This window comes from Culex pipiens, chromosome 1, assembly GCF_016801865.2.
Source record: "Culex pipiens pallens isolate TS chromosome 1, TS_CPP_V2, whole genome shotgun sequence".
Taxonomy (NCBI): Eukaryota; Metazoa; Arthropoda; class Insecta; order Diptera; family Culicidae; genus Culex; species Culex pipiens.
The window spans coordinates 82,021,905-82,032,602 of NC_068937.1; the positions used below are offsets into that span (position 1 = coordinate 82,021,905).

Consider the following 10,698-nt stretch of genomic DNA (forward strand, 5'->3'; position numbering starts at 1 on the left):
GCCGAAATTAACGAATTAACTTTTGTTTACGATCGGAACATCGCCACCTCTCTTTATACTACATTGGTTTGACAGTTTGACATCGATCGCGCGTGTTTGTTGTTGTTGTGTTTGGAAATGTTTTGTCGCGAAATGAAGGCAAAAAAAGCAAAAAAACATCCGCTAGGCACAGGCAAACCAAAAAAGAGCCACCAGCACCAACGCAATGCGTAGCTTCCTCCTGGACGATACCGGAGGCACCTCATCTAGACAAGCTGGCCCGGCAGGATGATCCAACGCAGAGGATTAAGTTTCGGTGAGAACCCCACCACTCGCCTGCTACTCGTTCGCCGGAGCCTGCAGCTGATGCTGCAATCTTTGAAGCGGGCTCTCAACATCGACGTCAACAAACCATCGCATCCAGTAAAATCAACCAAAGCGACAAACTGGTGATCCACCGCGAATCAAACTATTCCGCGGAGCAAAGTCGGCGGGTGGATTAGGCGATAACTGGGAGAGGCGTTGAAGGTAAGACTATTCAAAAACTAGTGAAAAGTAGTTCGTAATTTCTCTTCCGTCGAGACTCCCGCCAAGCAGCTGAAAAGGTCGGCCCCGCTGTCGGTCGTGCCAAATCCACGACATCCGTTACCATTACCCGGGGAAAAGCAACCGACGACAAAGCAACAATTGGACTTTTCCCGTGATCCGGAAGCGGCGCATCTGTCCTCGTCCCAGAGTCTAGCTGTACTACTCGGAGATTCGGGTGTTTTTTTATGTGCGTAGTGCAATCAACGAACTTTTTCTTTTATTCGATCGATAGTCTGGGCCAATAACTTCAGCGATCTGTGTACGATTGGAGTGATCGAGAGTAACAACATCTGATGCTACTGTGTGAATGTTTTCTTTTCAGTTAATAAAAAAACATTCTGATTTTTTTTTAACTTTTATTCGCATACACCCGCGAACTGCGTTTTGATGACCTCGTTAGAACCGACGACGGTTGCGTTCTCTGGCACGATGAACTTGTTGATGGTGACCACTCCAGCTTGACGCAGATTTGCTTTTCGACGACATCGGCCGGAAAGACCATATCCTCGAAAGTGGTGTCGTACGTGGCGATCAGCAGGAACGCGAACTATTCCGCTTGTTTATGGCGGGTAGAAGCTCGAAGGCCGGTGGACCTCGCTGACTGAGTTGATGTAAGCGTGACAACGACACCGCTAAAGCGTTCGCTGGCGGGAACCGCTTCCAGCAGGCCGCTGTTGATGGTGCTGGTTACCTGTGGTTGGGGAAAAATACAAAATTGAAAACTGTATATTTATTAGTTTAACAAATTTATCACCACCACGTCTCGTTTTTCGTCCAGTTGAACTTGTTATTCACTACAACGTGGTGTTGCTTTCTGCTGGCCTACCGCATCTGGTAGGCCGCATTAAAGAGCGTTGAACCATTCCGGCGCTGGCACTCGGCATCTATAGTGATGATCTGTTGGTTCTTTTCTTGGACACACGTTGAGCCGTCAACTCGTTAGTCGACCATCCGGCGGGTTCGGTCATAATCGGCCTCCTTGAAGTGCCGATGGAACACCTCCTCCACCTGCTTGCCTGTCGCTTCCCACTGGTTTTGATAATTTTCGTTAACCGCAACCCGGCCACTGCAGCTATTTCCGAGCCGGATCCCCTTGAACTACTGCTCAACTTCGGCGCTTTCCTCAGCGGAATCAACGACATTTTTGTCCGCTTTTATTCCCGGCTCCTTTATTTCCATCTCCTCGACCTGCTGCACCTTTTTGGAAAGTCCCCGTCTCAAACACGAACGAACCATCTGCAACGGGTCCAGCCGAAACAAGCTATTATGTTATAGAATGTTGGGACTGCCGAACAAAAAGCAATTTGGCCACCTTCAGCCCGGTTCTGGTGCAGCATGTTGAATCCCCGGCGTCTTCCAGATATGGTGTGTTCAACAGTTTCAAAGTCTTTAAAATAACGAAAATAACCAAAACAATCTTGACAGTCGAGCGCGAAAGAGATACAAAACCAACCAATGTTTTCAACAAAACAGGTGAGCGCTGTTAAATGTCAACCGACGAGACATATTTAATTCCTAATGTATTTAATGTGAAAATTTAATATATTAAGGCCAGTTACGCGCCCCTCGGTTATAACAGCAACATGCACGTTTTGAACTCGTAAAAAGATGAAAAATTCATTTTCTTTCGCTTTTAAAGAGCGAGCATTAAAATTCATAATATCGATGGAATTGGGTCCTAAAATGAAGCTTAGATTGCTGATATTATTGTTTACAGCGATAAAGCTTATTTTTCTGAGTACAATAACCCTTTGGACGACCACAAAGTGTTTAAAATGGATTTTTAAATCAATTTTGAAAAATTAACCTAGCGGTCCTTCTTGACAGAAAAGTTCCTACTTGACAGCTCGTTCCAAGGGGACCTTAGTTGATCCATCGAAAAAATGTTGTCTTGTCAAAAAAAAAATTGCGTTAAAATGAAAAAAAGTGATCAGAAATTGTGTTTAATCGTGTTTTTTTACCGTTGTACATAAAAATTTACATAGGGCTTTAGTACCCAATTACTTATTGCGGATTTCAAAGATTTTTAGACAATCGTGCAAGTTGTGAAAAGCTCTCCAACAAAGTGCACACCTCAAACTACTGCAGAAAAAAACTATCTAAGACACACAGCCTAGTTTGAAATTGAAACTGCTAAAGTGGTCAAAAGCAACAAAGCTCAGTCGAGACACGCACCGCTACCCAGTCAACTCAATCGGAATTCTGAAACGGAATTCAACTCGAATCGTTTACGTATTCCGTTTCAAACGCAACAACCGGTATGTTCACGGAATCGGTTGTTGCGTTTGAATCGGAATACGTAAACGATTCGAATTGAATTCCGTTTCAGAATTCCGATTGAGTTGACTGGGTATAGGCGAGCGGGGTGGAGAAGGGGTAGGATTTCAAGTGTGCAATTATTTGGTGTGCAACTTCAGGGTAAGAACAACATCATTGGCAAATTTTAATCCAATCTGGATTGCTTCCATCATGTTCATGGATGTAGCATTACTCATTGTTTGAATCAAACCAAACAGTGAGTTTTGCAAAAAAAAAAGTCAGTTTTTCAAACGTAACATCGCCGAGATCAGAAGATCCAAACAACAATCATGCCAAGTTCACAAAAACAGTCCATGTTATTTCTGTGTTCTTCCTAAGATGCGATTTTTTGCCCGGGATCGCCGAGATCAGAAGATCCCAAAGCGTTGCCAGCAGAAACATTTTCAAATGAGATTTGAGGTACCTGACCAATTTCAGGAAGATTCACTCTTTCGCCTCCCAGGTTTGGCCGTAAGTTGACCAGGTGAGTGTTCTTCTACTTCTTCGTCGGGCGCTCTTGGGATTCGCAAGTCGATGCGAACCCTTTTCGCCCTGTTCTCCAAAACCGGGCTTAACTTCGTTGCATTCTTACAGGGTGTGCCGGTTAGCGCAGTTGACAGTCGCAGGGGCTGCCAAAAGGCCTGGCCGACCCGTGGGGTGTGCTCCAGTGCTTGTTGATGCTTGCCGATTGTAGGAAACCGGCATCTTGTTCTGCTTCCACTTGGACCATCTCCAGTGCCTTCAGGTGATGCTCGCTTCAGTGGGTCGGCGTTTACCGACCGCTCGTGTGGACCGAGTCCTCCAGTGCCACTCTTCTTCCTTGCCGGTGCTGCAGCTACTGAATGTTTCGAGCACTCATAGCTCGGTTGTGTGGCAACTGCAGCAGCCTTGTGCGGCGCCGAGGCCGCCCTTGTACGCACCGTTACTCCTCCACATGCGTTTGTAGTCTTCTCAAGTACGCTGAGTGCAGCAGAGCGCTGCGTCGTGGGACCTTGAACCTTGTGTCCTTGGTCAGGAATCGCTCGGCTTGAAAAGCCAGCGTCTTCTTCGAATGTTCTCAGCATCACGTGGAACGGCAGGTAAACTTGCTTCAAATTCGTTGGATCACTCACCTCACTTGCTTCCTTGTAGATTCCAACTTCCCGTGCGCAGGCTTCGGTGTGCTGCTCCAACTTGGGTCGATCCTCAAACTCCGTGCCTTGAATCAGGACCGCTTCTTCGTGTGCTGCGCCACTTCCAATCGTGCCGTCCAAGACCTGGCTGAAGCTCGTCTCGCGCAGAGCCACCAAGTTGACTCTGACGGCGAGTAGAACTCCAGCAGGAATCATCGATGTGTCGGAACGTGGCTGCATCTGCTCGACGCCAGCCATCTCGTTCGCGTTGTGTCCGTCCAGAGTGTTTTTCGTCAAGTGTGTATCGAACTTACTTGGGATCAATAAACCATGGCAGGGGTTTGGGCTGCAGGGTTCGTCTCGAAAGTCCGCGACGGCTGACAGCGCGTCCGGCGCTAGATGTCCAGAGGAGCTGGCCTCTGGCGTCCCTTGACTCGCTTTGGCTTGTTGTGGAGCACCAGGTTGCTCCACCTTCGTTTGTGTTGTCGGTTGCTTGGGGTTTCTCCGGCACTCGGCGTGCAGCAGGGTGTGGTGCCGCTTCTTGCACGTCGCGCACGCTCCGGTGGACACACACTGCGCCGAGGTATGTCCCGTCCGGAGGCAGTTGAAGCAGAGGCGCTTCTCTTTTGTCTTGAACAGCCACTCGGGGACTGTCTTCTCCAAGAATTGCGGACATTCCCAGCTCTTGTGCTGGCCAAGTCCGCACATGTCACACGTTTGTGCCGGATCGCTCCCGGTGGTCTGCTGACCCGAGTCGTCTGTTGCGGTCTTTCCGGGTGTCTTGTTGGCTTGTGACGTGTCCTCCACGTCAGCGATCTTGTTCGTCTCGATGACGGGCTGCTCAGTCTTGGCGTTCTCGGACCGTTCTCCATGCTGGATGGTAAACTCCGGTTGATCACTGTCCAGCAGCTCTTCCAGCTGCTTCCAGGAACTCTTCGGGGTTTCGTCGATGGCCATCACGTTGGTGCATCCGACGATCTTAGCTGTTGTTGGGTTCGTTGTCTCGTCCACCCATTGTGGTACACCAGGCGTGTACGCGATTCTTCGTCGTGTGGGCTGGCCTACTTCTAGCAGCTTCTCTTCGATGACCGTCAGGACCTCTGTGTGCAGGTCGTCGAAGGCGTCGTAGAGGGCATCTTGCTCGTCCCGTGATGTTGACGGAACCATGCCAAGGATCTGCCCGTACGCCGTGTGGTACGCATCGTACGCGGCTTCTACCTCCTTCTGACACGTCTTCAACGCTGCCCATGTGAGCGTCGTGGCATCTTCCAAGCTATCAAGAATAGTGGTGAGCTTACCTTGAGCCAGCTCACGCTGGTGGACGACGTCGTTGAACCGCTCCATCTCCGCCAGCTCCTTTACACTGCTCGCTCCGCAGGGGATCACTCAGTGCACTTAGTGACCGGACTTACCGCCGGTCTTCTTCTTCGGTGTGGCCGCCTTCTCCGAGTTCACCAGCCTCTCCGGTGACTTCCTCGGGCGAAGCGCTTTGGCCACCGATGCTAGAGTGGCGGAGCACTGAGCTCGGAACGGCTGCTGGAACCGTTCGCTTTCACTTCACTTTGCGTCGAACATCCGGAACCACTTTCCAGAACGTTCTTCGCGTTTTCCGGAACCACTTTCGCGGAAGTCTTCTCACTTCGAGCGTCTTCACTTCCGGACCAAGTTCGCAGAAGGTTTTCGTCTCTGCCTGCAACTTCCGCTTCTTCTTCTCTGGAGTCGACGCGTCCTTGCTCAGCGCCGCTCCCGGGAATTATTGCAGGCACTTTATGGCAGTTTCCGGCACAAGAGGGACACCAACGATCGGACCCAGTGTCCGAACCAAACACGGAAATCAGCCAAGTCTGAAATCACGGTACTTGGGGGAACTTTGTGTCCTCTTGGCCGGAACTTCACTTCACTTGAATCTTCTTTTCGGAACCTCTTCCAGCTTCAGAAAACTCTGGACGCATCCAAGATGGTGTCGCTTAGCACTTTTTCACTCTTTCTTCGGACGCATTCTGGACGTTTCCAAAATGGCGTCGCACTTTTGCGCTGGGCACTTTTTTCCAAAATGGCGTCTTTGTTCACTTTTTCCCGCGGCGTTTTTTTCAACTCAGTGGGCCTTGTGCCCACTTGCCGCGATAGAATCGACCCTCCGCCATTTGTCCAGCACTGTCCCCGAAAATCCCGGCACTTCTGGTTCAATTAATCCGGGTCGTTCGGACCATGTACGTAGCGGACTGTATTTTCACTTCACTTCAGGCGGACTTGGGGAACCAGCTTGGGAGGGTCGGAAGTATCACAGGCAAACAGAAAACACTAGAATTTCTTTGCACTAATTCTATTTAACTAAATTAACTTAACTTTAGCGATTAGTTTGTGTTTCCTTCCGACGACCGCGACGAGGTGACTTTACGTCCGACCGGTTCGGCTGCTTGCGATGAACTTGCTCGTTTCGCGCACATTTCTCGTTCTCTCTTCCTTCGTTGCGCGCCAAAATCTTCTCTCACGATCGTCGTCGTGCGTCGTTCGTTCTCCCTTTCACTCTCTCGCTCAGGCCGTCGTCAACGGCGCGTTGTTGCCGCGCACGTCGTTTCGCGCGATCCCTTCCTCTCTTTACGGCGTCGTCGTCGACGCGCTGTTGCCAGCTCTGTCTCGCTTGCTGCCGAGCACACGTCGTTGCGCGCGTCTTTTCCGCTGTTGGCAACGACGCAGGCTGGGTTGCCACCTTCGTGGCAGTTGTCATCACAGCAAGCGCAGTGCTGCCAAAACCAAACCAAATTTTCTTCGAGCTGGCGCTGTCAGGCTCGAACAACCTCACATTCAGAATCAGACGTCGGATGAGGCTGTTTTCTTTTTCTGTTTCCGTTAGCCGATTTAGCGTTTAAACGCTTCACCGACGTAACGACCAAATCTTCAGAAGACCTTTGTTTGCGCATTTTGCAAGCCGAGTTCTCTTGAAAAGATAAAAAAAAAATACAACAAAATTTCAGGTGGTAGTCTTGAAAAGACTGTTTAGAATTTTGGAAAATAACTCAGGTAGTCTTTTAAAAGACTGTGAATTTTGTTTGAAATAATCCTGAGCATAGGTAGTAAAAAATACCGCAGCTCTAGTGTCCGTTCACCTCGACGGTTCGCAAGACACTGATTCTTTTTTAAAGTTACCCAAGTAACCATCCAGCATTAATATAAATCATAAATTAGCTGTTCATCAGCATTCACCAGCTAGTTAGTCATAAAACAGCTAAGATCAGAACAAATCAGCTCTAAAACAATTGCTTTAGGCTTTGCTGAAATGTAGCTGAATTAATGCTGCTCCTAGCAACACTGCTGGATTTTTTCCCATTAACTGGCAACACAGTAGAGGTATGAAAGAGATGGAATGAAGCAAACGAAAATAAACATATTTCTTACTCGCTCATCCCTTCAACTAGAACAACCATCACAATCACAAACCTGCGGAGAAAATTTCCGCTGTCAGTTGGTGGCTGAGATTCATCGTGATTCCATGCTTTAGCAGGTGCTGTCGATTTTTTCAGTCCTCATCGAAATTTTTCGAAAGAGCTGAATAAAAAAATGAGGACTAATGTTGCGTTATTATAAAAGAGAATCGCTTCTTTTGAGAAATGTAGGTTGGCCTAAAGGTTGACATTTTTCGGGCCTCTTCGGTGCCTAAAGAATCTTCAGTATTCGCTGTGGGTACTGGGGTCATAAAGGAGGAACCTGCCCCAGCAGAGTCTGACGGAGCATATACCACAGAGTTATTTTAGGTATCATGCAAAGTACAAGCATTGGTGGGTTTAAAAACAGCTGCGGTAAGCCATCTCCAAATTGGGCGAATGGATAAAGGCGCAGAAAATTCAATCACATCGGCGCAAACTCAAGCATCAAGGCATCAGATCTCCAACATCTACATTAGTGTGGTTCACGTTTCTATGAAAAAGACAAAAGTTGTTATTTTGTCTTGCATCAACCGGAATTTCGTTCTTTTATGTCCCCAGAAGCACTCCTGAAAATTTGAGCCCATTTGGTAAGGTCTAGGAGCTCCAGTTTTAATTTGAAATTTATATGGGATTTTGATTTATTTTCCATGGGAAACTATCTTATTTTACATTGTATTAGGATTTTTTTTTAATAAATCGATGAAATGACTTGATTCTTATAGTAGGAGATAGGTTTTGAACTGGGGAACAACTTTGTAGAACATACCAACATGCTAGGAAGTGACCCTTTAAAGATACAGATACTTTTAGATGGTGGCTTTTGAAGGGGCTTTACTGTGTGGGGTGAAACGGGCTAGTATCTGTATCTTTAAAGGGTCACTTCCTAGCATGTTGGTATGTTCTACAAAGTTGTTCCCCAGTTCAAAACCTATCTCCTACTATAAGAATCAAGTCATTTCATCGATTTATAAAAAAAATCCTAATACAATGTAAAAAAAGATAGTTTCCCATGGAAAATAAATCAAAATCCCATATAAATTTCAAATTAAAACTGGAGCTCCTAGACCTTACCAAATGGGCTCAAATTTTCAGGAGTGCTTCTGGGGACATAAAAGAACGAAATTCCGGTTGATGCAAGACAAAATAACAACTTTTGTCTTTTTCATAGAAACGTGAACCACGCTAATCTACATTTCACGCAAAAAAAAATTGGCTCTTCCTCACTCGGACAGCTGAGTCGATAACGTGGTAGTAAACAAACCAAAAATAGATCAGAAGAGGGGGAGGAGGAAATAGAGAGAGCCGAGAGAGCCACATTTTGTTTTGACTTCTCTCAATTTTTTTTGACGTTTTGTGCAGGGTTGGATCAACAACAGTAGAGGCTAGCTGGAAATCAGAAATATGAAGTCCACAACCGACCGCAAATCAGCTGTAAAAGCGCTTTTAGTGCAGATGTCTAAACTTGTTAGCAATAATCCGCAGCTGGTAAAGCGCTTGTAGTGCTGAACACTGACTTGTTTTAGTGCTGTTTGGTTACTTGGGTACCGTAATCTGGGGTGAATCGGGACTACAGTCTGAATAGGGACAGCAGTTTTTAGAGCACTTAAAGCTTTTAAATTTGGAAATGGATGTACACATTTTATTGGCCTGAGTCTGTTCTAACCGAAACCAACCAGAAAAATCAAAATATTGTGCTCCAACATGGTTAAAACTGCTGTCCCAATTCGCCCCATGTGTCCCGATTGACCCCAGTTTACGGTAGTTTTAGATTGGAACAAGACGAACAAATCGCTTCAAAAAGGTTGCAAAAATGTTATACCGTGTTTAAGAAATCGACGAAAGCGTAACGCCTGCGCACTATGCGAGGTTTGACTGTATTTAGAATCACACATGTATTATGTTTTTTGTAACGAATGCCTTAAATTTTTTTATTTTATTTTTTCTAGAGAATTGATATTCCTCACAATGAAAAATTTCCTGCGTATGGTTTATATGGATACTCCGAAGGTAAACTGACTGATAGAGCGAGAAACATGGACTTCACGGGTGCTCCTGTACTTTTTATACCGGGTAATGGAGGATCCTACAAGCAGGCGCGTTCGCTCGCCTCTGTGGCATTGAGAAAAGGAATCGACAATGGGTGGCGAAACCATTTGGATTTTTTTACAGGTAAATAGTCATTTGACGTGCATTATAAGTGTTTTTAAGAAGAAGGTAAAACTCACCCAAAAAGGAGGAATCGCATGAATGAGCTTTCATCTCTAATGGTACGTTCGTTTGATGGCAAGTTCCACACTGAGTGCCGCACTCAGAGCTGTCAAAGTGTTTTTTTGAAGAAACTCGCGCTAGTTCCGCACGAGTTTCGCCGCCATCTTGGAACTGAAACTCTAGTGCCGCACTCGATATTTTTTCAGTTTCATGCGAGTTCCACGCACACTGACAGATGACGTTCGATTGAACCAAAACTGGCACCGACGAGTGCGGCACTGAGTGCCGCACTGGCTGTTCAAACGAACGTACCATAAGCATGGCCCTGCGAGTTTCGAGAGTGTACCCGAGCAGGAGTAAATAACACAGGAATACCAAATTTTGGTATCACTTAGGCAAATAACAGAGGCCAAAATGTGCCCTTGGTTGCCCAGTAATAGATGGTAAAATACCATAAAATCATACCAACATCTTGTTTGTGGAAGACCACAACAATACCACATGTTATACCAAGGGTACAATAATATCACAAAATAAAACCATTTCAATTCCAAGTTCAGCTATTCTGGATTTTGGAACATTGCTTGAATACCAAAACTTGGTATTGCCATGGTTTTATTTTTTGGTATTCCCACCCACTTGGAACATCAGATTTTGTTATTCTTGTGGTCTTCCATACACATGATTCTGATATGATTTCATGGTATTTTACCATCTATTATACTGGGCAACCAAGGGCGGTCGCTGTAATTCGCAAAAGTAATGCCAAAATTTGGTATTTTCATGCTATTTTTGCAGCAGTTGCAATTAGTGGAAAAACGAAAAGATATCACAATGCTCCATATGCAACAGCCAAATCTACTCACCTGATGATTCCATGTTGTTCTCAGTGATATTCTTCGCCACATCGATTAATTTACGGCTGAGGACAAAAGCAAAGGCCAGCAGAGCCAACCAAGACCCCTACACAATCCCACTTCCCTTCCCACGCCTTGTCTTTTAACATCAATCTCTTCCCTACTTACCCCGAGGGCCTCGTGGCGCGGTGGTTAGCGGCTTCGGCTGTCGATCCCTAAGTTGCTATGGGA

General features: G+C 46.4%; 1 pseudogene; it reads right to left on the reverse strand.

The window, feature by feature from the left end:
* Nucleotides 1-2,943: 2,943 nt before the first annotated feature.
* On the reverse strand, nt 2,944-8,240 carry LOC120427583 (uncharacterized; annotated as a pseudogene).
* Between the last annotated feature and the right edge of the window lie 2,458 nt (nt 8,241-10,698).